This window comes from Phyllobates terribilis, unplaced genomic scaffold, assembly GCF_046119375.1.
Source record: "Phyllobates terribilis strain yellow unplaced genomic scaffold, ASM4611937v1 Scaffold_746__1_contigs__length_727209, whole genome shotgun sequence".
Taxonomy (NCBI): domain Eukaryota; kingdom Metazoa; phylum Chordata; class Amphibia; order Anura; family Dendrobatidae; genus Phyllobates; species Phyllobates terribilis.
The window spans coordinates 693964-717651 of record NW_027363506.1 but is presented as its reverse complement, the minus strand read 5'-3'; the positions used below and the strand labels follow the sequence as shown (position 1 = coordinate 717651).

At 43.8% G+C, this 23688-nt stretch overlaps 15 non-coding genes and 1 pseudogene across 15 annotated transcripts; all 16 read left to right on the top strand.

Moving 5' to 3' along the window:
- Positions 1-3775: 3775 nt before the first annotated feature.
- Positions 3776-3951, top strand: LOC141238535 (U2 spliceosomal RNA; annotated as a pseudogene).
- Positions 3952-5066: 1115 nt separating this feature from the next.
- Positions 5067-5257, top strand: LOC141238525 (U2 spliceosomal RNA). Its single transcript, XR_012304003.1, has one exon. It is a non-coding gene; the product is annotated as a U2 spliceosomal RNA (small nuclear RNA).
- Positions 5258-6375: 1118 nt separating this feature from the next.
- On the top strand, positions 6376-6566 carry LOC141238524 (U2 spliceosomal RNA). Its single transcript, XR_012304002.1, has one exon. It is a non-coding gene; the product is annotated as a U2 spliceosomal RNA (small nuclear RNA).
- A 1118-nt stretch (positions 6567-7684) lies between these two features.
- Positions 7685-7875, top strand: LOC141238523 (U2 spliceosomal RNA). The gene has a single exon (XR_012304001.1). It is a non-coding gene; the product is annotated as a U2 spliceosomal RNA (small nuclear RNA).
- Positions 7876-8987: 1112 nt separating this feature from the next.
- Positions 8988-9178, top strand: LOC141238521 (U2 spliceosomal RNA). Its single transcript, XR_012303999.1, has one exon. It is a non-coding gene; the product is annotated as a U2 spliceosomal RNA (small nuclear RNA).
- A 1112-nt stretch (positions 9179-10290) lies between these two features.
- LOC141238520 (U2 spliceosomal RNA) lies at positions 10291-10481 on the top strand. The gene has a single exon (XR_012303998.1). It is a non-coding gene; the product is annotated as a U2 spliceosomal RNA (small nuclear RNA).
- A 1115-nt stretch (positions 10482-11596) lies between these two features.
- Positions 11597-11787, top strand: LOC141238519 (U2 spliceosomal RNA). Its single transcript, XR_012303997.1, has one exon. It is a non-coding gene; the product is annotated as a U2 spliceosomal RNA (small nuclear RNA).
- A 1115-nt stretch (positions 11788-12902) lies between these two features.
- LOC141238518 (U2 spliceosomal RNA) lies at positions 12903-13093 on the top strand. The gene has a single exon (XR_012303996.1). It is a non-coding gene; the product is annotated as a U2 spliceosomal RNA (small nuclear RNA).
- Positions 13094-14202: 1109 nt separating this feature from the next.
- Positions 14203-14393, top strand: LOC141238517 (U2 spliceosomal RNA). The gene has a single exon (XR_012303995.1). It is a non-coding gene; the product is annotated as a U2 spliceosomal RNA (small nuclear RNA).
- A 1115-nt stretch (positions 14394-15508) lies between these two features.
- Positions 15509-15699, top strand: LOC141238516 (U2 spliceosomal RNA). The gene has a single exon (XR_012303994.1). It is a non-coding gene; the product is annotated as a U2 spliceosomal RNA (small nuclear RNA).
- Positions 15700-16811: 1112 nt separating this feature from the next.
- On the top strand, positions 16812-17002 carry LOC141238515 (U2 spliceosomal RNA). Its single transcript, XR_012303993.1, has one exon. It is a non-coding gene; the product is annotated as a U2 spliceosomal RNA (small nuclear RNA).
- Positions 17003-18114: 1112 nt separating this feature from the next.
- On the top strand, positions 18115-18305 carry LOC141238514 (U2 spliceosomal RNA). The gene has a single exon (XR_012303992.1). It is a non-coding gene; the product is annotated as a U2 spliceosomal RNA (small nuclear RNA).
- A 1115-nt stretch (positions 18306-19420) lies between these two features.
- On the top strand, positions 19421-19611 carry LOC141238513 (U2 spliceosomal RNA). The gene has a single exon (XR_012303991.1). It is a non-coding gene; the product is annotated as a U2 spliceosomal RNA (small nuclear RNA).
- Positions 19612-20726: 1115 nt separating this feature from the next.
- On the top strand, positions 20727-20917 carry LOC141238512 (U2 spliceosomal RNA). The gene has a single exon (XR_012303990.1). It is a non-coding gene; the product is annotated as a U2 spliceosomal RNA (small nuclear RNA).
- Positions 20918-22032: 1115 nt separating this feature from the next.
- Positions 22033-22223, top strand: LOC141238539 (U2 spliceosomal RNA). Its single transcript, XR_012304014.1, has one exon. It is a non-coding gene; the product is annotated as a U2 spliceosomal RNA (small nuclear RNA).
- Positions 22224-23332: 1109 nt separating this feature from the next.
- LOC141238538 (U2 spliceosomal RNA) lies at positions 23333-23523 on the top strand. Its single transcript, XR_012304013.1, has one exon. It is a non-coding gene; the product is annotated as a U2 spliceosomal RNA (small nuclear RNA).
- Positions 23524-23688: the final 165 nt, after the last annotated feature.

The following is a 23688-nucleotide window of genomic DNA, read 5'->3' as shown; positions in this document are numbered from 1 at the left end:
CTTCATCTAAGGACTGGGCTGCTGATTCTGATCCGGGTGATATGGTGGTGGAGGGGAGTCCCTCTGCTGAAATCGGGACATTTAGCTCGGAGGAAGAAGCAATGGAGCTGGAAACTCGTAGGAAAAGGAAAACAGATGATAGGTCTGATGAGAATGTGGCCAGGGAGACTTCCAAGAAGTGTCCATTAAAACCAAGTCTTCTGCAATACAAGCCAATGGCTCCCGCTGCCCCTCCTGAGGAGCCAAGGCCTTCAGACCCTATAAACATTTCTTTTTCGGACTCAGAAGTGCAGAGCCCGTTAACATCGGTGGGCTTTATGTCTGATTCTGACAGTAGTGTGACCTGAACTATCCTATCATGACCTCATCAATTAAAGTAGCCTCGCTCAATGTGAGGAGTATAAGGGGCTCTACAAGAAGGGCTGCTTTGTTTTCCTACCTGTCAACAGTGGACTGTGATGTCTTTTGTTTGCAAGAATGTAACATTGACTTTGATATGAATTATGCAGATTTAAGAAAAGATTGGCCTCATCGGCCCTCTATCTGGTCCGGAGATAATGAAAATCGTTCCTCTGGCATTGGAGTGCTGTTTAGGTCGCATGACTTTAAAATCAACTCTTTTGTGGACATTTCTTCTGGACGTGCTCTTTTCTTAAATATTAGTTTTAAAGGTGTGGACTTTAGACTTTTGAACATTTATGCTTCTCCGGTGAAGGAAGAGAGACATCAGTTGTTTGAAGATGTGCAATATTACCTACCTGGTTCATCGCCTCTGATGTTCTGTGGGGATTTCAATTGTGTCTTGCCTGGTGAAGGGAGAAGCGGGAGTTCCACCGTTCCTAAAAAAGACAAAACAGAGAAACAACTAAAGGATTTGTTAACTGATTTTTTTCTTAGAGACTCCTGGAAAGAGATCCGTAGTAATGATCCCGGTTATACTTGGGAGAACTCTTCTTCTAAATCTCGTATTGATTTTATTTTCATGTCCCAATATGTGAATGTCAAATCTGTTGTCTTAATCCCAAACATTTTTTCAGATCATAAGATGTTGCTATCAGAGTTAGAATTACCTGGGCTTGTCAAGGCAAGAGGAGTTTGGAGGCTAAATACAACATTGTTACAAGATCCTAAGGTAAGAACAGATTTTAAAGCGTTTTTTAATTATTTAAGAACAAAACAACAAAAATTTTTAACTCTGCTAGAATGGTGGGAATACAGCAAGATGAAGATAAAAAGTTTTTTTATCAAGGTCAGCATAGCCAATGCAAGAGAAAAGTCCGCTTGGCATAAAAGGCTTATTACTAAATTGCAGACCTGTTATCAACTAAGAGATGTGGGACTTGAAATGGACGATTTAATTGAAGCAACAAAAAAAGAAATTAAAAAGAGTATAGAGTCGAAGGGTAAGGAAATAATTTATAACTCAAAAATTGAAGTGATGGAGAAAAATGAAAAGTGCTCAAGATTTTTTTTTAAAAAAGTAGTTGCTGCTAAGGAAATGATAACAGAATTAGAGGGTGAAACTACAACTGAAGGTATGCTCAACCAAGCTCACCAGTTTTATCAGCAGCTTTTTAATGAGAAAACTATAGACCAGTCTTTTACTGAAGATGCCCTTAATTCATTAAAAAATAGTCTGAGCCGCGAAGACCAAGAATTGTTATGCACTGAAGTCACCTTGTCGGAAGTAGATGCTGCTATCAAAAGTTTTTCCTATGGGAAAACCCCTGGTTCTGACGGTTTGCCTGTTGAATTTTATCGTGAATTTTGGAATTTTTTAAAACCCGACTTGTTTTTAGTAATCAAAGAAGCTTTTAAGTGTGATATCCTGCCTATATCTTGGAGAAGTGGTCTGGTCTCCCTGATTTTTAAAAAAGGAGCCAAATCCCATCTGGCAAACTGGAGACCAATCACACTGTTGAATGTTGATTACAAGTTGATGTCCAAAATTTTAGTGAACCGTTTTAAAAAAGTTTTATCCAAAGTTATTTATGAAGACCAGGTATGTGGGGTGCCAGGAAGAGGAGTTGCGGAGCATCTCAATACCATCCGCGATGTCATATGGTACCAGCAATCCAGGAAGCAAGACTTAGCAATTTTATCGTTGGATTTTCAAAAGGCTTTTGATCGTGTCTCTCATTGTTTTTTATGGTTGGTTTTAAAAAAAATGGGCTTCCCTGAAATTTTTATCAAGCAAGTGGCACTTTTATATAAGAACTCTTTTAGTAAAATTTTAATCAATGGATTTTTGTCTAATGAAGTGTTTTTGCATTCAGGTGTGAAGCAAGGCTGCCCTTTGTCCCCAGTGCTATTTATATGTGCAATAGAGCCTCTTTTATCTATGCTACGAGAGGATAAAGTGATTAAAGGTGTCCCTATCCCTGGAGGACATGGAAGAGATGTGAAGGTAATGGGCTACATGGATGATATTACTATTTTTTGTTCATCACCTGCCGCTCTCAGGAGAGCTATAAGAACGACCAATTTTTTTTGTGAAGCCTCAGGTTTTAAGTTAAACATTGAGAAATGTGATTGTTTTGTCCGTGGCAATTGGGCGGATGTGTCCATCCCTGATCTCCCGATGCAGTCAGAGAAGATTAAAATTCTGGGCGTGATTTTTGATCGACAGAATGATGGAATGAAGAGCTGGGATGGAGTAAGGGACAAAATACAAAAGAAGATTGACTTTTGGAAATTAAGAAAATTAACAATCGAAGGTAAAGTTTTAATTATTAAGGCCCTTCTGCTTCCTGTCATGTTATATCTCAGTTATGTTTATCCCCCAAGTGACCTTACAGCGAGAAGATTACAGAGAATGCTGTTTGAATTTGTGTGGAACTCTAAGTTCGAAAAGGTGAAGAGAGAAACAATGTACAAGATGCACCACCTTGGTGGTAAGGATGTTCCCAACGTCAAACTGTTTTTATACTCCAAGTTTTTTAGCCTCTGTTTTAAATATATGTTTGCTTCAAGCCCTTGGGCACATTTTTTAAGATATGCAGCTGGCCACATTTTTAGGAGGCGAAAGTGGATATCCATTTCTTTAACAAGCCCAGTGTTGTTATCCCCTCCACAACAATATGCCATCCTGGAGAAAGTTATCAGATTATACGGCCTAGATTCTTTTGAGATGGAGACATTGAAGAATGCAAGGAAGCTGCTGCAGCAATTAAAAAAGAAAGAAACTTTGACGCCCATAAGCCATTATTCATATAGCAGAGTCACTAAAATATGGAATTTAACAAATGCACCTTACCTGATGAATCAACATAAAGACTTAGCTTGGATGATTGTGCAGGAATGTTTACCGACTCGTGATTTCCAGTATAAAAGAAGACTTAGCACTATACAAACCTGCCCGAGGCATCAGTGCAATAATGATGAGACTACTATGCACCTTATTTGGAATTGTGATTTTGCACAGCAAGTGTGGAAAGACTGTGGTGAGCTTTTAAAATTTTTATCTGGTCTTAATTTTTTAAGCCATGAAGTGGTTTTATATGGGATTTTACCAAACATGACGAAAGAAAAAGAGAGAGTTTTATGGTGCACTTTGAGTTGTGTTAAAAGTGCTCTATGGAAGACCAGAAACATATTGTTGTTTAAAAGAGACTATATAGAAGTCAAGGATTGTATAAGACTGGCATTAAGTGAAATTTATATGTACTACCTAATGGATATGAAGAAGCTTGGAAAGAAAAGAGCCCTGAGTATATGGAACTATCACCTATGGAAGATGTTATTTTAAAGCTCTGAAGAAAAGATAAAGACTACGATATTTTAAATATAAACGCAAAATCTGTTCTTATCAGTTTAATATCTGATACGTCCCCTATCTGGGGACCATATATTAAATGGATTTTTAGAACAGGGAGATGGAAAAAGAGCTTGCTCTGTCCACTCCACGCATTGACCTGGTATTGCAGTATCTCCAGGACCGGTGCACCCCTTCTTTAATGCAGTTTCTAAAATCAGAAAGAATTGAATTCAATGTTTTTTGTTCATTTTGCTTGTTTGTCGGATTTTGGGATGGACTCTTTGGCTTTGCTTTTCTTCTCCTCATTGGATTTTTCATGTTCAAAGTTGCAGAAGCCAGATTACAAGCTCATTTTGGTTCAACTTCAGCAACTGTGCATTGCATTGCCATGTAATGTGATGCAATGCTATCTTTCTAGCTCTCCCTTTTTACTTCCTTTTGGATAAACAGACATATTAGGCAAGCATTTTGGAGCTTTCACCTAAATAACTACAGGTGGTGAGATAAGCTGCACAATATAATTGACCTTTCAGTATATTGTTGCACACACACCATCTATTTAGCAAATGCCCTTGTTATCAACAGCAGCCTTTTAAACTCACCTGAGCTAACAGGTATGTGCGCTGGTTACTCTGCTGCGCTTAAAATTTCTTTTTTGGTTTGCTACAATGCCTTTTCTGAAACGTTGTCTCCTTCTGCTGGAACACTGACTTCTTTCATTTAATGCCTGCAGACTATAAATGAGAACCCAACCCAAAAAGTTTGGTTGATTAGTCTGTGGCATTCTGTTAAACTGTTGCTTATGGCGGTCTCTGTGAGCTTCTCAGCGACATTCAGCCAGCCAGGTATCCTGCCTGCAGTAGATGGAATGTGGCAATGGAACGCTGGCTGCGCGTGTCATAATAGGCTCTGAGCCTTTATATACCTGTGCACAGCAGCAGCCACCTTCAGTCTGCTGCTGGACAGCCAGCAGCAGCAGCAGCAGGAGAGGTATGTAATCAGGAGCCCTCCTGCTAAGGGTAGACAGCTGCTCGTTCCACCCCACCCCCCGCCTTAATTGGTTCTCCTCCCTTCCAACGGTGTTGAGGCGGGTGGGAACAGCAGGGGGTGAAGGTGCTGTGTTTAAAGAGGTGGAGTTATGCAGATCTAAAACGCGTGGATTGCAGCAGCAGCAAGCCGAAAAGTGCAGGCATGTAAGGGATCTAGAGGTTGACAACATGTCTTCTTAACGGGAGTCCAGGAGCTCATCTCCACAAATGGACTTTTCAGGATCCTTGGGTGGCTCCGTAGTTTGAAACCAATTCTGGTTATCGCTTCTCGGCCTTTTGGCTAAGATCAAGTGTAGTATCTGTTCTTATCAGTTTAATATCTGATACGTCCCCTATCTGGGGACCATATATTAAATGGATTTTTAGAACAGGGAGATGGAAAAAGAGCTTGCTCTGTCCACTCCACGCATTGACCTGGTATTGCAGTATCTCCAGGACCGGTGCACCCCTTCTTTAATGCAGTTTCTAAAATCAGAAAGAATTGAATTCAATGTTTTTTGTTCATTTTGCTTGTTTGTCGGATTTTGGGATGGACTCTTTGGCTTTGCTTTTCTTCTCCTCATTGGATTTTTCATGTTCAAAGTTGCAGAAGCCAGATTACAAGCTCATTTTGGTTCAACTTCAGCAACTGTGCATTGCATTGCCATGTAATGTGATGCAATGCTATCTTTCTAGCTCTCCCTTTTTACTTCCTTTTGGATAAACAGACATATTAGGCAAGCATTTTGGAGCTTTCACCTAAATAACTACAGGTGGTGAGATAAGCTGCACAATATAATTGACCTTTCAGTATATTGTTGCACACACACCATCTATTTAGCAAATGCCCTTGTTATCAACAGCAGCCTTTTAAACTCACCTGAGCTAACAGGTATGTGCGCTGGTTACTCTGCTGCGCTTAAAATTTCTTTTTTGGTTTGCTACAATGCCTTTTCTGAAACGTTGTCTCCTTCTGCTGGAACACTGACTTCTTTCATTTAATGCCTGCAGACTATAAAAGAGAACCCAACCCAAAAAGTTTGGTTGATTAGTCTGTGGCATTCTGTTAAACTGTTGCTTATGGCGGTCTCTGTGAGCTTCTCAGCGACATTCAGCCAGCCAGGTATCCTGCCTGCAGTAGATGGAATGTGGCAATGGAACGCTGGCTGCGCGTGTCATAATAGGCTCTGAGCCTTTATATACCTGTGCACAGCAGCAGCCACCTTCAGTCTGCTGCTGGACAGCCAGCAGCAGCAGCAGCAGCAGGAGAGGTATGTAATCAGGAGCCCTCCTGCTAAGGGTAGACAGCTGCTCGTTCCACCCCACCCCCCGCCTTAATTGGTTCTCCTCCCTTCCAACGGTGTTGAGGCGGGTGGGAACAGCAGGGGGTGAAGGTGCTGTGTTTAAAGAGGTGGAGTTATGCAGATCTAAAACGCGTGGATTGCAGCAGCAGCAAGCCGAAAAGTGCAGGCATGTAAGCGATCTAGAGGTTGACAACATGTCTTCTTAACGGGAGTCCAGGAGCTCATCTCCACAAATGGACTTTTCAGGATCCTTGGGTGGCTCCGTAGTTTGAAACCAATTCTGGTTATCGCTTCTCGGCCTTTTGGCTAAGATCAAGTGTAGTATCTGTTCTTATCAGTTTAATATCTGATACGTCCCCTATCTGGGGACCATATATTAAATGGATTTTTAGAACAGGGAGATGGAAAAAGAGCTTGCTCTGTCCACTCCACGCATTGACCTGGTATTGCAGTATCTCCAGGACCGGTGCACCCCTTCTTTAATGCAGTTTCTAAAATCAGAAAGAATTGAATTCAATGTTTTTTGTTCATTTTGCTTGTTTGTCGGATTTTGGGATGGACTCTTTGGCTTTGCTTTTCTTCTCCTCATTGGATTTTTCATGTTCAAAGTTGCAGAAGCCAGATTACAAGCTCATTTTGGTTCAACTTCAGCAACTGTGCATTGCATTGCCATGTAATGTGATGCAATGCTATCTTTCTAGCTCTCCCTTTTTACTTCCTTTTGGATAAACAGACATATTAGGCAAGCATTTTGGAGCTTTCACCTAAATAACTACAGGTGGTGAGATAAGCTGCACAATATAATTGACCTTTCAGTATATTGTTGCACACACACCATCTATCTAGCAAATGCCCTTGTTATCAACAGCAGCCTTTTAAACTCACCTGAGCTAACAGGTATGTGCGCTGCTTACTCTGCTGCGCTTAAAATTTCTTTTTTGGTTTGCTACAATGCCTTTTCTGAAACGTTGTCTCCTTCTGCTGGAACACTGACTTCTTTCATTTAATGCCTGCAGACTATAAAAGAGAACCCAACCCAAAAAGTTTGGTTGATTAGTCTGTGGCATTCTGTTAAACTGTTGCTTATGGCGGTCTCTGTGAGCTTCTCAGCGACATTCAGCCAGCCAGGTATCCTGCCTGCAGTAGATGGAATGTGGCAATGGAACGCTGGCTGCGCGTGTCATAATAGGCTCTGAGCCTTTATATACCTGTGCACAGCAGCAGCCACCTTCAGTCTGCTGCTGGACAGCCAGCAGCAGCAGCAGCAGCAGGAGAGGTATGTAATCAGGAGCCCTCCTGCTAAGGGTAGACAGCTGCTCGTTCCACCCCACCCCCCGCCTTAATTGGTTCTCCTCCCTTCCAACGGTGTTGAGGCGGGTGGGAACAGCAGGGGGTGAAGGTGCTGTGTTTAAAGAGGTGGAGTTATGCAGATCTAAAACGCGTGGATTGCAGCAGCAGCAAGCCGAAAAGTGCAGGCATGTAAGCGATCTAGAGGTTGACAACATGTCTTCTTAACGGGAGTCCAGGAGCTCATCTCCACAAATGGACTTTTCAGGATCCTTGGGTGGCTCCGTAGTTTGAAACCAATTCTGGTTATCGCTTCTCGGCCTTTTGGCTAAGATCAAGTGTAGTATCTGTTCTTATCAGTTTAATATCTGATACGTCCCCTATCTGGGGACCATATATTAAATGGATTTTTAGAACAGGGAGATGGAAAAAGAGCTTGCTCTGTCCACTCCACGCATTGACCTGGTATTGCAGTATCTCCAGGACCGGTGCACCCCTTCTTTAATGCAGTTTCTAAAATCAGAAAGAATTGAATTCAATGTTTTTTGTTCATTTTGCTTGTTTGTCGGATTTTGGGATGGACTCTTTGGCTTTGCTTTTCTTCTCCTCATTGGATTTTTCATGTTCAAAGTTGCAGAAGCCAGATTACAAGCTCATTTTGGTTCAACTTCAGCAACTGTGCATTGCATTGCCATGTAATGTGATGCAATGCTATCTTTCTAGCTCTCCCTTTTTACTTCCTTTTGGATAAACAGACATATTAGGCAAGCATTTTGGAGCTTTCACCTAAATAACTACAGGTGGTGAGATAAGCTGCACAATATAATTGACCTTTCAGTATATTGTTGCACACACACCATCTATTTAGCAAATGCCCTTGTTATCAACAGCAGCCTTTTAAACTCACCTGAGCTAACAGGTATGTGCGCTGGTTACTCTGCTGCGCTTAAAATTTCTTTTTTGGTTTGCTACAATGCCTTTTCTGAAACGTTGTCTCCTTCTGCTGGAACACTGACTTCTTTCATTTAATGCCTGCAGACTATAAAAGAGAACCCAACCCAAAAAGTTTGGTTGATTAGTCTGTGGCATTCTGTTAAACTGTTGCTTATGGCGGTCTCTCTGAGCTTCTCAGCGACATTCAGCCAGCCAGGTATCCTGCCTGCAGTAGATGGAATGTGGCAATGGAACGCTGGCTGCGCGTGTCATAATAGGCTCTGAGCCTTTATATACCTGTGCACAGCAGCAGCCACCTTCAGTCTGCTGCTGGACAGCCAGCAGCAGCAGCAGGAGAGGTATGTAATCAGGAGCCCTCCTGCTAAGGGTAGACAGCTGCTCGTTCCACCCCACCCCCCGCCTTAATTGGTTCTCCTCCCTTCCAACGGTGTTGAGGCGGGTGGGAACAGCAGGGGGTGAAGGTGCTGTGTTTAAAGAGGTGGAGTTATGCAGATCTAAAACGCGTGGATTGCAGCAGCAGCAAGCCGAAAAGTGCAGGCATGTAAGGGATCTAGAGGTTGACAACATGTCTTCTTAACGGGAGTCCAGGAGCTCATCTCCACAAATGGACTTTTCAGGATCCTTGGGTGGCTCCGTAGTTTGAAACCAATTCTGGTTATCGCTTCTCGGCCTTTTGGCTAAGATCAAGTGTAGTATCTGTTCTTATCAGTTTAATATCTGATACGTCCCCTATCTGGGGACCATATATTAAATGGATTTTTAGAACAGGGAGATGGAAAAAGAGCTTGCTCTGTCCACTCCACGCATTGACCTGGTATTGCAGTATCTCCAGGACCGGTGCACCCCTTCTTTAATGCAGTTTCTAAAATCAGAAAGAATTGAATTCAATGTTTTTTGTTCATTTTGCTTGTTTGTCGGATTTTGGGATGGACTCTTTGGCTTTGCTTTTCTTCTCCTCATTGGATTTTTCATGTTCAAAGTTGCAGAAGCCAGATTACAAGCTCATTTTGGTTCAACTTCAGCAACTGTGCATTGCATTGCCATGTAATGTGATGCAATGCTATCTTTCTAGCTCTCCCTTTTTACTTCCTTTTGGATAAACAGACATATTAGGCAAGCATTTTGGAGCTTTCACCTAAATAACTACAGGTGGTGAGATAAGCTGCACAATATAATTGACCTTTCAGTATATTGTTGCACACACACCATCTATTTAGCAAATGCCCTTGTTATCAACAGCAGCCTTTTAAACTCACCTGAGCTAACAGGTATGTGCGCTGGTTACTCTGCTGCGCTTAAAATTTCTTTTTTGGTTTGCTACAATGCCTTTTCTGAAACGTTGTCTCCTTCTGCTGGAACACTGACTTCTTTCATTTAATGCCTGCAGACTATAAAAGAGAACCCAACCCAAAAAGTTTGGTTGACTAGTCTGTGGCATTCTGTTAAACTGTTGCTTATGGCGGTCTCTGTGAGCTTCTCAGCGACATTCAGCCAGCCAGGTATCCTGCCTGCAGTAGATGGAATGTGGCAATGGAACGCTGGCTGCGCGTGTCATAATAGGCTCTGAGCCTTTATATACCTGTGCACAGCAGCAGCCACCTTCAGTCTGCTGCTGGACAGCCAGCAGCAGCAGCAGGAGAGGTATGTAATCAGGAGCCCTCCTGCTAAGGGTAGACAGCTGCTCGTTCCACCCCACCCCCCGCCTTAATTGGTTCTCCTCCCTTCCAACGGTGTTGAGGCGGGTGGGAACAGCAGGGGGTGAAGGTGCTGTGTTTAAAGAGGTGGAGTTATGCAGATCTAAAACGCGTGGATTGCAGCAGCAGCAAGCCGAAAAGTGCAGGCATGTAAGGGATCTAGAGGTTGACAACATGTCTTCTTAACGGGAGTCCAGGAGCTCATCTCCACAAATGGACTTTTCAGGATCCTTGGGTGGCTCCGTAGTTTGAAACCAATTCTGGTTATCGCTTCTCGGCCTTTTGGCTAAGATCAAGTGTAGTATCTGTTCTTATCAGTTTAATATCTGATACGTCCCCTATCTGGGGACCATATATTAAATGGATTTTTAGAACAGGGAGATGGAAAAAGAGCTTGCTCTGTCCACTCCACGCATTGACCTGGTATTGCAGTATCTCCAGGACCGGTGCACCCCTTCTTTAATGCAGTTTCTAAAATCAGAAAGAATTGAATTCAATGTTTTTTGTTCATTTTGCTTGTTTGTCGGATTTTGGGATGGACTCTTTGGCTTTGCTTTTCTTCTCCTCATTGGATTTTTCATGTTCAAAGTTGCAGAAGCCAGATTACAAGCTCATTTTGGTTCAACTTCAGCAACTGTGCATTGCATTGCCATGTAATGTGATGCAATGCTATCTTTCTAGCTCTCCCTTTTTACTTCCTTTTGGATAAACAGACATATTAGGCAAGCATTTTGGAGCTTTCACCTAAATAACTACAGGTGGTGAGATAAGCTGCACAATATAATTGACCTTTCAGTATATTGTTGCACACACACCATCTATTTAGCAAATGCCCTTGTTATCAACAGCAGCCTTTTAAACTCACCTGAGCTAACAGGTATGTGCGCTGGTTACTCTGCTGCGCTTAAAATTTCTTTTTTGGTTTGCTACAATGCCTTTTCTGAAACGTTGTCTCCTTCTGCTGGAACACTGACTTCTTTCATTTAATGCCTGCAGACTATAAAAGAGAACCCAACCCAAAAAGTTTGGTTGATTAGTCTGTGGCATTCTGTTAAACTGTTGCTTATGGCGGTCTCTGTGAGCTTCTCAGCGACATTCAGCCAGCCAGGTATCCTGCCTGCAGTAGATGGAATGTGGCAATGGAACGCTGGCTGCGCGTGTCATAATAGGCTCTGAGCCTTTATATACCTGTGCACAGCAGCAGCCACCTTCAGTCTGCTGCTGGACAGCCAGCAGCAGCAGCAGCAGGAGAGGTATGTAATCAGGAGCCCTCCTGCTAAGGGTAGACAGCTGCTCGTTCCACCCCACCCCCCGCCTTAATTGGTTCTCCTCCCTTCCAACGGTGTTGAGGCGGGTGGGAACAGCAGGGGGTGAAGGTGCTGTGTTTAAAGAGGTGGAGTTATGCAGATCTAAAACGCGTGGATTGCAGCAGCAGCAAGCCGAAAAGTGCAGGCATGTAAGGGATCTAGAGGTTGACAACATGTCTTCTTAACGGGAGTCCAGGAGCTCATCTCCACAAATGGACTTTTCAGGATCCTTGGGTGGCTCCGTAGTTTGAAACCAATTCTGGTTATCGCTTCTCGGCCTTTTGGCTAAGATCAAGTGTAGTATCTGTTCTTATCAGTTTAATATCTGATACGTCCCCTATCTGGGGACCATATATTAAATGGATTTTTAGAACAGGGAGATGGAAAAAGAGCTTGCTCTGTCCACTCCACGCATTGACCTGGTATTGCAGTATCTCCAGGACCGGTGCACCCCTTCTTTAATGCAGTTTCTAAAATCAGAAAGAATTGAATTCAATGTTTTTTGTTCATTTTGCTTGTTTGTCGGATTTTGGGATGGACTCTTTGGCTTTGCTTTTCTTCTCCTCATTGGATTTTTCATGTTCAAAGTTGCAGAAGCCAGATTACAAGCTCATTTTGGTTCAACTTCAGCAACTGTGCATTGCATTGCCATGTAATGTGATGCAATGCTATCTTTCTAGCTCTCCCTTTTTACTTCCTTTTGGATAAACAGACATATTAGGCAAGCATTTTGGAGCTTTCACCTAAATAACTACAGGTGGTGAGATAAGCTGCACAATATAATTGACCTTTCAGTATATTGTTGCACACACACCATCTATTTAGCAAATGCCCTTGTTATCAACAGCAGCCTTTTAAACTCACCTGAGCTAACAGGTATGTGCGCTGGTTACTCTGCTGCGCTTAAAATTTCTTTTTTGGTTTGCTACAATGCCTTTTCTGAAACGTTGTCTCCTTCTGCTGGAACACTGACTTCTTTCATTTAATGCCTGCAGACTATAAAAGAGAACCCAACCCAAAAAGTTTGGTTGATTAGTCTGTGGCATTCTGTTAAACTGTTGCTTATGGCGGTCTCTGTGAGCTTCTCAGCGACATTCAGCCAGCCAGGTATCCTGCCTGCAGTAGATGGAATGTGGCAATGGAACGCTGGCTGCGCGTGTCATAATAGGCTCTGAGCCTTTATATACCTGTGCACAGCAGCAGCCACCTTCAGTCTGCTGCTGGACAGCCAGCAGCAGCAGCAGCAGGAGAGGTATGTAATCAGGAGCCCTCCTGCTAAGGGTAGACAGCTGCTCGTTCCACCCCACCCCCCGCCTTAATTGGTTCTCCTCCCTTCCAACGGTGTTGAGGCGGGTGGGAACAGCAGGGGGTGAAGGTGCTGTGTTTAAAGAGGTGGAGTTATGCAGATCTAAAACGCGTGGATTGCAGCAGCAGCAAGCCGAAAAGTGCAGGCATGTAAGGGATCTAGAGGTTGACAACATGTCTTCTTAACGGGAGTCCAGGAGCTCATCTCCACAAATGGACTTTTCAGGATCCTTGGGTGGCTCCGTAGTTTGAAACCAATTCTGGTTATCGCTTCTCGGCCTTTTGGCTAAGATCAAGTGTAGTATCTGTTCTTATCAGTTTAATATCTGATACGTCCCCTATCTGGGGACCATATATTAAATGGATTTTTAGAACAGGGAGATGGAAAAAGAGCTTGCTCTGTCCACTCCACGCATTGACCTGGTATTGCAGTATCTCCAGGACCGGTGCACCCCTTCTTTAATGCAGTTTCTAAAATCAGAAAGAATTGAATTCAATGTTTTTTGTTCATTTTGCTTGTTTGTCGGATTTTGGGATGGACTCTTTGGCTTTGCTTTTCTTCTCCTCATTGGATTTTTCATGTTCAAAGTTGCAGAAGCCAGATTACAAGCTCATTTTGGTTCAACTTCAGCAACTGTGCATTGCATTGCCATGTAATGTGATGCAATGCTATCTTTCTAGCTCTCCCTTTTTACTTCCTTTTGGATAAACAGACATATTAGGCAAGCATTTTGGAGCTTTCACCTAAATAACTACAGGTGGTGAGATAAGCTGCACAATATAATTGACCTTTCAGTATATTGTTGCACACACACCATCTATTTAGCAAATGCCCTTGTTATCAACAGCAGCCTTTTAAACTCACCTGAGCTAACAGGTATGTGCGCTGGTTACTCTGCTGCGCTTAAAATTTCTTTTTTGGTTTGCTACAATGCCTTTTCTGAAACGTTGTCTCCTTCTGCTGGAACACTGACTTCTTTCATTTAATGCCTGCAGACTATAAAAGAGAACCCAACCCAAAAAGTTTGGTTGATTAGTCTGTGGCATTCTGTTAAACTGTTGCTTATGGCGGTCTCTGTGAGCTTCTCAGCGACATTCAGCCAGCCAGGTATCCTGCCTGCAGTAGATGGAATGTGGCAATGGAACGCTGGCTGCGCGTGTCATAATAGGCTCTGAGCCTTTATATACCTGTGCACAGCAGCAGCCACCTTCAGTCTGCTGCTGGACAGCCAGCAGCAGCAGGAGAGGTATGTAATCAGGAGCCCTCCTGCTAAGGGTAGACAGCTGCTCGTTCCACCCCACCCCCCGCCTTAATTGGTTCTCCTCCCTTCCAACGGTGTTGAGGCGGGTGGGAACAGCAGGGGGTGAAGGTGCTGTGTTTAAAGAGGTGGAGTTATGCAGATCTAAAACGCGTGGATTGCAGCAGCAGCAAGCCGAAAAGTGCAGGCATGTAAGGGATCTAGAGGTTGACAACATGTCTTCTTAACGGGAGTCCAGGAGCTCATCTCCACAAATGGACTTTTCAGGATCCTTGGGTGGCTCCGTAGTTTGAAACCAATTCTGGTTATCGCTTCTCGGCCTTTTGGCTAAGATCAAGTGTAGTATCTGTTCTTATCAGTTTAATATCTGATACGTCCCCTATCTGGGGACCATATATTAAATGGATTTTTAGAACAGGGAGATGGAAAAAGAGCTTGCTCTGTCCACTCCACGCATTGACCTGGTATTGCAGTATCTCCAGGACCGGTGCACCCCTTCTTTAATGCAGTTTCTAAAATCAGAAAGAATTGAATTCAATGTTTTTTGTTCATTTTGCTTGTTTGTCGGATTTTGGGATGGACTCTTTGGCTTTGCTTTTCTTCTCCTCATTGGATTTTTCATGTTCAAAGTTGCAGAAGCCAGATTACAAGCTCATTTTGGTTCAACTTCAGCAACTGTGCATTGCATTGCCATGTAATGTGATGCAATGCTATCTTTCTAGCTCTCCCTTTTTACTTCCTTTTGGATAAACAGACATATTAGGCAAGCATTTTGGAGCTTTCACCTAAATAACTACAGGTGGTGAGATAAGCTGCACAATATAATTGACCTTTCAGTATATTGTTGCACACACACCATCTATTTAGCAAATGCCCTTGTTATCAACAGCAGCCTTTTAAACTCACCTGAGCTAACAGGTATGTGCGCTGGTTACTCTGCTGCGCTTAAAATTTCTTTTTTGGTTTGCTACAATGCCTTTTCTGAAACGTTGTCTCCTTCTGCTGGAACACTGACTTCTTTCATTTAATGCCTGCAGACTATAAAAGAGAACCCAACCCAAAAAGTTTGGTTGATTAGTCTGTGGCATTCTGTTAAACTGTTGCTTATGGCGGTCTCTGTGAGCTTCTCAGCGACATTCAGCCAGCCAGGTATCCTGCCTGCAGTAGATGGAATGTGGCAATGGAACGCTGGCTGCGCGTGTCATAATAGGCTCTGAGCCTTTATATACCTGTGCACAGCAGCAGCCACCTTCAGTCTGCTGCTGGACAGCCAGCAGCAGCAGCAGCAGGAGAGGTATGTAATCAGGAGCCCTCCTGCTAAGGGTAGACAGCTGCTCGTTCCACCCCACCCCCCGCCTTAATTGGTTCTCCTCCCTTCCAATGGTGTTGAGGCGGGTGGGAACAGCAGGGGGTGAAGGTGCTGTGTTTAAAGAGGTGGAGTTATGCAGATCTAAAACGCGTGGATTGCAGCAGCAGCAAGCCGAAAAGTGCAGGCATGTAAGGGATCTAGAGGTTGACAACATGTCTTCTTAACGGGAGTCCAGGAGCTCATCTCCACAAATGGACTTTTCAGGATCCTTGGGTGGCTCCGTAGTTTGAAACCAATTCTGGTTATCGCTTCTCGGCCTTTTGGCTAAGATCAAGTGTAGTATCTGTTCTTATCAGTTTAATATCTGATACGTCCCCTATCTGGGGACCATATATTAAATGGATTTTTAGAACAGGGAGATGGAAAAAGAGCTTGCTCTGTCCACTCCACGCATTGACCTGGTATTGCAGTATCTCCAGGACCGGTGCACCCCTTCTTTAATGCAGTTTCTAAAATCAGAAAGAATTGAATTCAATGTTTTTTGTTCATTTTGCTTGTTTGTCGGATTTTGGGATGGACTCTTTGGCTTTGCTTTTCTTCTCCTCATTGGATTTTTCATGTTCAAAGTTGCAGAAGCCAGATTACAAGCTCATTTTGGTTCAACTTCAGCAACTGTGCATTGCATTGCCATGTAATGTGATGCAATGCTATCTTTCTAGCTCTCCCTTTTTACTTCCTTTTGGATAAACAGACATATTAGGCAAGCATTTTGGAGCTTTCACCTAAATAACTACAGGTGGTGAGATAAGCTGCACAATATAATTGACCTTTCAGTATATTGTTGCACACACACCATCTATTTAGCAAATGCCCTTGTTATCAACAGCAGCCTTTTAAACTCACCTGAGCTAACAGGTATGTGCGCTGGTTACTCTGCTGCGCTTAAAATTTCTTTTTTGGTTTGCTACAATGCCTTTTCTGAAACGTTGTCTCCTTCTGCTGGAACACTGACTTCTTTCATTTAATGCCTGCAGACTATAAAAGAGAACCCAACCCAAAAAGTTTGGTTGATTAGTCTGTGGCATTCTGTTAAACTGTTGCTTATGGCGGTCTCTGTGAGCTTCTCAGCGACATTCAGCCAGCCAGGTATCCTGCCTGCAGTAGATGGAATGTGGCAATGGAACGCTGGCTGCGCGTGTCATAATAGGCTCTGAGCCTTTATATACCTGTGCACAGCAGCAGCCACCTTCAGTCTGCTGCTGGACAGCCAGCAGCAGCAGCAGGAGAGGTATGTAATCAGGAGCCCTCCTGCTAAGGGTAGACAGCTGCTCGTTCCACCCCACCCCCCGCCTTAATTGGTTCTCCTCCCTTCCAACGGTGTTGAGGCGGGTGGGAACAGCAGGGGGTGAAGGTGCTGTGTTTAAAGAGGTGGAGTTATGCAGATCTAAAACGCGTGGATTGCAGCAGCAGCAAGCCGAAAAGTGCAGGCATGTAAGGGATCTAGAGGTTGACAACATGTCTTCTTAACGGGAGTCCAGGAGCTCATCTCCACAAATGGACTTTTCAGGATCCTTGGGTGGCTCCGTAGTTTGAAACCAATTCTGGTTATCGCTTCTCGGCCTTTTGGCTAAGATCAAGTGTAGTATCTGTTCTTATCAGTTTAATATCTGATACGTCCCCTATCTGGGGACCATATATTAAATGGATTTTTAGAACAGGGAGATGGAAAAAGAGCTTGCTCTGTCCACTCCACGCATTGACCTGGTATTGCAGTATCTCCAGGACCGGTGCACCCCTTCTTTAATGCAGTTTCTAAAATCAGAAAGAATTGAATTCAATGTTTTTTGTTCATTTTGCTTGTTTGTCGGATTTTGGGATGGACTCTTTGGCTTTGCTTTTCTTCTCCTCATTGGATTTTTCATGTTCAAAGTTGCAGAAGCCAGATTACAAGCTCATTTTGGTTCAACTTCAGCAACTGTGCATTGCATTGCCATGTAATGTGATGCAATGCTATCTTTCTAGCTCTCCCTTTTTACTTCCTTTTGGATAAACAGACATATTAGGCAAGCATTTTGGAGCTTTCACCTAAATAACTACAGGTGGTGAGATAAGCTGCACAATATAATTGACCTTTCAGTATATTGTTGCACACACACCATCTATTTAGCAAATGCCCTTGTTATCAACAGCAGCCTTTTAAACTCACCTGAGCTAACAGGTATGTGCGCTGGTTACTCTGCTGCGCTTAAAATTTCTTTTTTGGTTTGCTACAATGCCTTTTCTGAAACGTTGTCTCCTTCTGCTGGAACACTGACTTCTTTCATTTAATGCCTGCAGACTATAAAAGAGAACCCAACCCAAAAAGTTTGGTTGATTAGTCTGTGGCATTCTGTTAAACTGTTGCTTATGGCGGTCTCTGTGAGCTTCTCAGCGACATTCAGCCAGCCAGGTATCCTGCCTGCAGTAGATGGAATGTGGCAATGGAACGCTGGCTGCGCGTGTCATAATAGGCTCTGAGCCTTTATATACCTGTGCACAGCAGCAGCCACCTTCAGTCTGCTGCTGGACAGCCAGCAGCAGCAGCAGGAGAGGTATGTAATCAGGAGCCCTCCTGCTAAGGGTAGACAGCTGCTCGTTCCACCCCACCCCCCGCCTTAATTGGTTCTCCTCCCTTCCAACGGTGTTGAGGCGGGTGGGAACAGCAGGGGGTGAAGGTGCTGTGTTTAAAGAGGTGGAGTTATGCAGATCTAAAACGCGTGGATTGCAGCAGCAGCAAGCCGAAAAGTGCAGGCATGTAAGGGATCTAGAGGTTGACAACATGTCTTCTTAACGGGAGTCCAGGAGCTCATCTCCACAAATGGACTTTTCAGGATCCTTGGGTGGCTCCGTAGTTTGAAACCAATTCTGGTTATCGCTTCTCGGCCTTTTGGCTAAGATCAAGTGTAGTATCTGTTCTTATCAGTTTAATATCTGATACGTCCCCTATCTGGGGACCATATATTAAATGGATTTTTAGAACAGGGAGATGGAAAAAGAGCTTGCTCTGTCCACTCCACGCATTGACCTGGTATTGCAGTATCTCCAGGACCGGTGCACCCCTTCTTTAATGCAGTTTCTAAAATCAGAAAGAATTGAATTCAATGTTTTTTGTTCATTTTGCTTGTTTGTCGGATTTTGGGATGGACTCTTTGGCTTTGCTTTTCTTCTCCTCATTGGATTTTTCATGTTCAAAGTTGCAGAAGCCAGATTACAAGCTCATTTTGGTTCAACTTCAGCAACTGTGCATTGCATTGCCATGTAATGTGATGCAATGCTATCTTTCTAGCTCTCCCTTTTTACTTCCTTTTGGATAAACAGACATATTAGGCAAGCATTTTGGAGCTTTCACCTAAATAACTACAGGTGGTGAGATAAGCTGCACAATATAATTGACCTTTCAGTATATTGTTGCACACACACCATCTATTTAGCAAATGCCCTTGTTATCAACAGCAGCCTTTTAAACTCACCTGAGCTAACAGGTATGTGCGCTGGTTACTCTGCTGCGCTTAAAATTTCTTTTTTGGTTTGCTACAATGCCTTTTCTGAAACGTTGTCTCCTTCTGCTGGAACACTGACTTCTTTCATTTAATGCCTGCAGACTATAAAAGAGAACCCAACCCAAAAAGTTTGGTTGATTAGTCTGTGGCATTCTGTTAAACTGTTGCTTATGGCGGTCTCTGTGAGCTTCTCAGCGACATTCAGCCAGCCAGGTATCCTGCCTGCAGTAGATGGAATGTGGCAATGGAACGCTGGCTGCGCGTGTCATAATAGGCTCTGAGCCTTTATATACCTGTGCACAGCAGCAGCCACCTTCAGTCTGCTGCTGGACAGCCAGCAGCAGCAGCAGCAGGAGAGGTATGTAATCAGGAGCCCTCCTGCTAAGGGTAGACAGCTGCTCGTTCCACCCCACCCCCCGCCTTAATTGGTTCTCCTCCCTTCCAACGGTGTTGAGGCGGGTGGGAACAGCAGGGGGTGAAGGTGCTGTGTTTAAAGAGGTGGAGTTATGCAGATCTAAAACGCGTGGATTGCAGCAGCAGCAAGCCGAAAAGTGCAGGCATGTAAGGGATCTAGAGGTTGACAACATGTCTTCTTAACGGGAGTCCAGGAGCTCATCTCCACAAATGGACTTTTCAGGATCCTTGGGTGGCTCCGTAGTTTGAAACCAATTCTGGTTATCGCTTCTCGGCCTTTTGGCTAAGATCAAGTGTAGTATCTGTTCTTATCAGTTTAATATCTGATACGTCCCCTATCTGGGGACCATATATTAAATGGATTTTTAGAACAGGGAGATGGAAAAAGAGCTTGCTCTGTCCACTCCACGCATTGACCTGGTATTGCAGTATCTCCAGGACCGGTGCACCCCTTCTTTAATGCAGTTTCTAAAATCAGAAAGAATTGAATTCAATGTTTTTTGTTCATTTTGCTTGTTTGTCGGATTTTGGGATGGACTCTTTGGCTTTGCTTTTCTTCTCCTCATTGGATTTTTCATGTTCAAAGTTGCAGAAGCCAGATTACAAGCTCATTTTGGTTCAACTTCAGCAACTGTGCATTGCATTGCCATGTAATGTGATGCAATGCTATCTTTCTAGCTCTCCCTTTTTACTTCCTTTTGGATAAACAGACATATTAGGCAAGCATTTTGGAGCTTTCACCTAAATAACTACAGGTGGTGAGATAAGCTGCACAATATAATTGACCTTTCAGTATATTGTTGCACACACACCATCTATTTAGCAAATGCCCTTGTTATCAACAGCAGCCTTTTAAACTCACCTGAGCTAACAGGTATGTGCGCTGGTTACTCTGCTGCGCTTAAAATTTCTTTTTTGGTTTGCTACAATGCCTTTTCTGAAACGTTGTCTCCTTCTGCTGGAACACTGACTTCTTTCATTTAATGCCTGCAGACTATAAAAGAGAACCCAACCCAAAAAGTTTGGTTGATTAGTCTGTGGCATTCTGTTAAACTGTTGCTTATGGCGGTCTCTGTGAGCTTCTCAGCGACATTCAGCCAGCCAGGTATCCTGCCTGCAGTAGATGGAATGTGGCAATGGAACGCTGGCTGCGCGTGTCATAATAGGCTCTGAGCCTTTATATACCTGTGCACAGCAGCAGCCACCTTCAGTCTGCTGCTGGACAGCCAGCAGCAGCAGCAGCAGGAGAGGTATGTAATCAGGAGCCCTCCTGCTAAGGGTAGACAGCTGCTCGTTCCACCCCACCCCCCGCCTTAATTGGTTCTCCTCCCTTCCAACGGTGTTGAGGCGGGTGGGAACAGCAGGGGGTGAAGGTGCTGTGTTTAAAGAGGTGGAGTTATGCAGATCTAAAACGCGTGGATTGCAGCAGCAGCAAGCCGAAAAGTGCAGGCATGTAAGGGATCTAGAGGTTGACAACATGTCTTCTTAACGGGAGTCCAGGAGCTCATCTCCACAAATGGACTTTTCAGGATCCTTGGGTGGCTCCGTAGTTTGAAACCAATTCTGGTTATCGCTTCTCGGCCTTTTGGCTAAGATCAAGTGTAGTATCTGTTCTTATCAGTTTAATATCTGATACGTCCCCTATCTGGGGACCATATATTAAATGGATTTTTAGAACAGGGAGATGGAAAAAGAGCTTGCTCTGTCCACTCCACGCATTGACCTGGTATTGCAGTATCTCCAGGACCGGTGCACCCCTTCTTTAATGCAGTTTCTAAAATCAGAAAGAATTGAATTCAATGTTTTTTGTTCATTTTGCTTGTTTGTCGGATTTTGGGATGGACTCTTTGGCTTTGCTTTTCTTCTCCTCATTGGATTTTTCATGTTCAAAGTTGCAGAAGCCAGATTACAAGCTCATTTTGGTTCAACTTCAGCAACTGTGCATTGCATTGCCATGTAATGTGATGCAATGCTATCTTTCTAGCTCTCCCTTTTTACTTCCTTTTGGATAAACAGACATATTAGGCAAGCATTTTGGAGCTTTCACCTAAATAACTACAGGTGGTGAGATAAGCTGCACAATATAATTGACCTTTCAGTATATTGTTGCACACACACCATCTATTTAGCAAATGCCCTTGTTATCAACAGCAGCCTTTTAAACTCACCTGAGCTAACAGGTATGTGCGCTGGTTACTCTGCTGCGCTTAAAATTTCTTTTTTGGTTTGCTACAATGCCTTTTCTGAAACGTTGTCTCCTTCTGCTGGAACACTGACTTCTTTCATTTAATGCCTGCAGACTATAAAAGAGAACCCAACCCAAAAAGTTTGGTTGATTAGTCTGTGGCATTCTGTTAAACTGTTGCTTATGGCGGTCTCTGTGAGCTTCTCAGCGACATTCAGCCAGCCAGGTATCCTGCCTGCAGTAGATGGAATGTGGCAATGGAACGCTGGCTGCGCGTGTCATAATAGGCTCTGAGCCTTTATATACCTGTGCACAGCAGCAGCCACCTTCAGTCTGCTGCTGGACAGCCAGCAGCAGCAGCAGCAGGAGAGGTATGTAATCAGGAGCCCTCCTGCTAAGGGTAGACAGCTGCTCGTTCCACCCCACCCCCCGCCTTAATTGGTTCTCCTCCCTTCCAACGGTGTTGAGGCGGGTGGGAACAGCAGGGGGTGAAGGTGCTGTGTTTAAAGAGGTGGAGTTATGCAGATCTAAAACGCGTGGATTGCAGCAGCAGCAAGCCGAAAAGTGCAGGCATGTAAGGGATCTAGAGGTTGACAACATGTCTTCTTAACGGGAGTCCAGGAGCTCATCTCCACAAATGGACTTTTCAGGATCCTTGGGTGGCTCCGTAGTTTGAAACCAATTCTGGTTATCGCTTCTCGGCCTTTTGGCTAAGATCAAGTGTAGTATCTGTTCTTATCAGTTTAATATCTGATACGTCCCCTATCTGGGGACCATATATTAAATGGATTTTTAGAACAGGGAGATGGAAAAAGAGCTTGCTCTGTCCACTCCACGCATTGACCTGGTATTGCAGTATCTCCAGGACCGGTGCACCCCTTCTTTAATGCAGTTTCTAAAATCAGAAAGAATTGAATTCAATGTTTTTTGTTCATTTTGCTTGTTTGTCGGATTTTGGGATGGACTCTTTGGCTTTGCTTTTCTTCTCCTCATTGGATTTTTCATGTTCAAAGTTGCAGAAGCCAGATTACAAGCTCATTTTGGTTCAACTTCAGCAACTGTGCATTGCATTGCCATGTAATGTGATGCAATGCTATCTTTCTAGCTCTCCCTTTTTACTTCCTTTTGGATAAACAGACATATTAGGCAAGCATTTTGGAGCTTTCACCTAAATAACTACAGGTGGTGAGATAAGCTGCACAATATAATTGACCTTTCAGTATATTGTTGCACACACACCATCTATTTAGCAAATGCCCTTGTTATCAACAGCAGCCTTTTAAACTCACCTGAGCTAACAGGTATGTGCGCTGGTTACTCTGCTGCGCTTAAAATTTCTTTTTTGGTTTGCTACAATGCCTTTTCTGAAACGTTGTCTCCTTCTGCTGGAACACTGACTTCTTTCATTTAATGCCTGCAGACTATAAAAGAGAACCCAACCCAAAAAGTTTGGTTGATTAGTCTGTGGCATTCTGTTAAACTGTTGCTTATGGCGGTCTCTGTGAGCTTCTCAGCGACATTCAGCCAGCCAGGTATCCTGCCTGCAGTAGATGGAATGTGGCAATGGAACGCTGGCTGCGCGTGTCATAATAGGCTCTGAGCCTTTATATACCTGTGCACAGCAGCAGCCACCTTCAGTCTGCTGCTGGACAGCCAGCAGCAGCAGGAGAGGTATGTAATCAGGAGCCCTCCTGCTAAGGGTAGACAGCTGCTCGTTCCACCCCACCCCCCGCCTTAATTGGTTCTCCTCCCTTCCAACGGTGTTGAGGCGGGTGGGAACAGCAGGGGGTGAAGGTGCTGTGTTTAAAGAGGTGGAGTTATGCAGATCTAAAACGCGTGGATTGCAGCAGCAGCAAGCCGAAAAGTGCAGGCATGTAAGGGATCTAGAGGTTGACAACATGTCTTCTTAACGGGAGTCCAGGAGCTCATCTCCACAAATGGACTTTTCAGGATCCTTGGGTGGCTCCGTAGTTTGAAACCAATTCTGGTTATCGCTTCTCGGCCTTTTGGCTAAGATCAAGTGTAGTATCTGTTCTTATCAGTTTAATATCTGATACGTCCCCTATCTGGGGACCATATATTAAATGGATTTTTAGAACAGGGAGATGGAAAAAGAGCTTGCTCTGTCCACTCCACGCATTGACCTGGTATTGCAGTATCTCCAGGACCGGTGCACCCCTTCTTTAATGCAGTTTCTAAAATCAGAAAGAATTGAATTCAATGTTTTTTGTTCATTTTGCTTGTTTGTCGGATTTTGGGATGGACTCTTTGGCTTTGCTTTTCTTCTCCTCATTGGATTTTTCATGTTCAAAGTTGCAGAAGCCAGATTACAAGCTCATTTTGGTT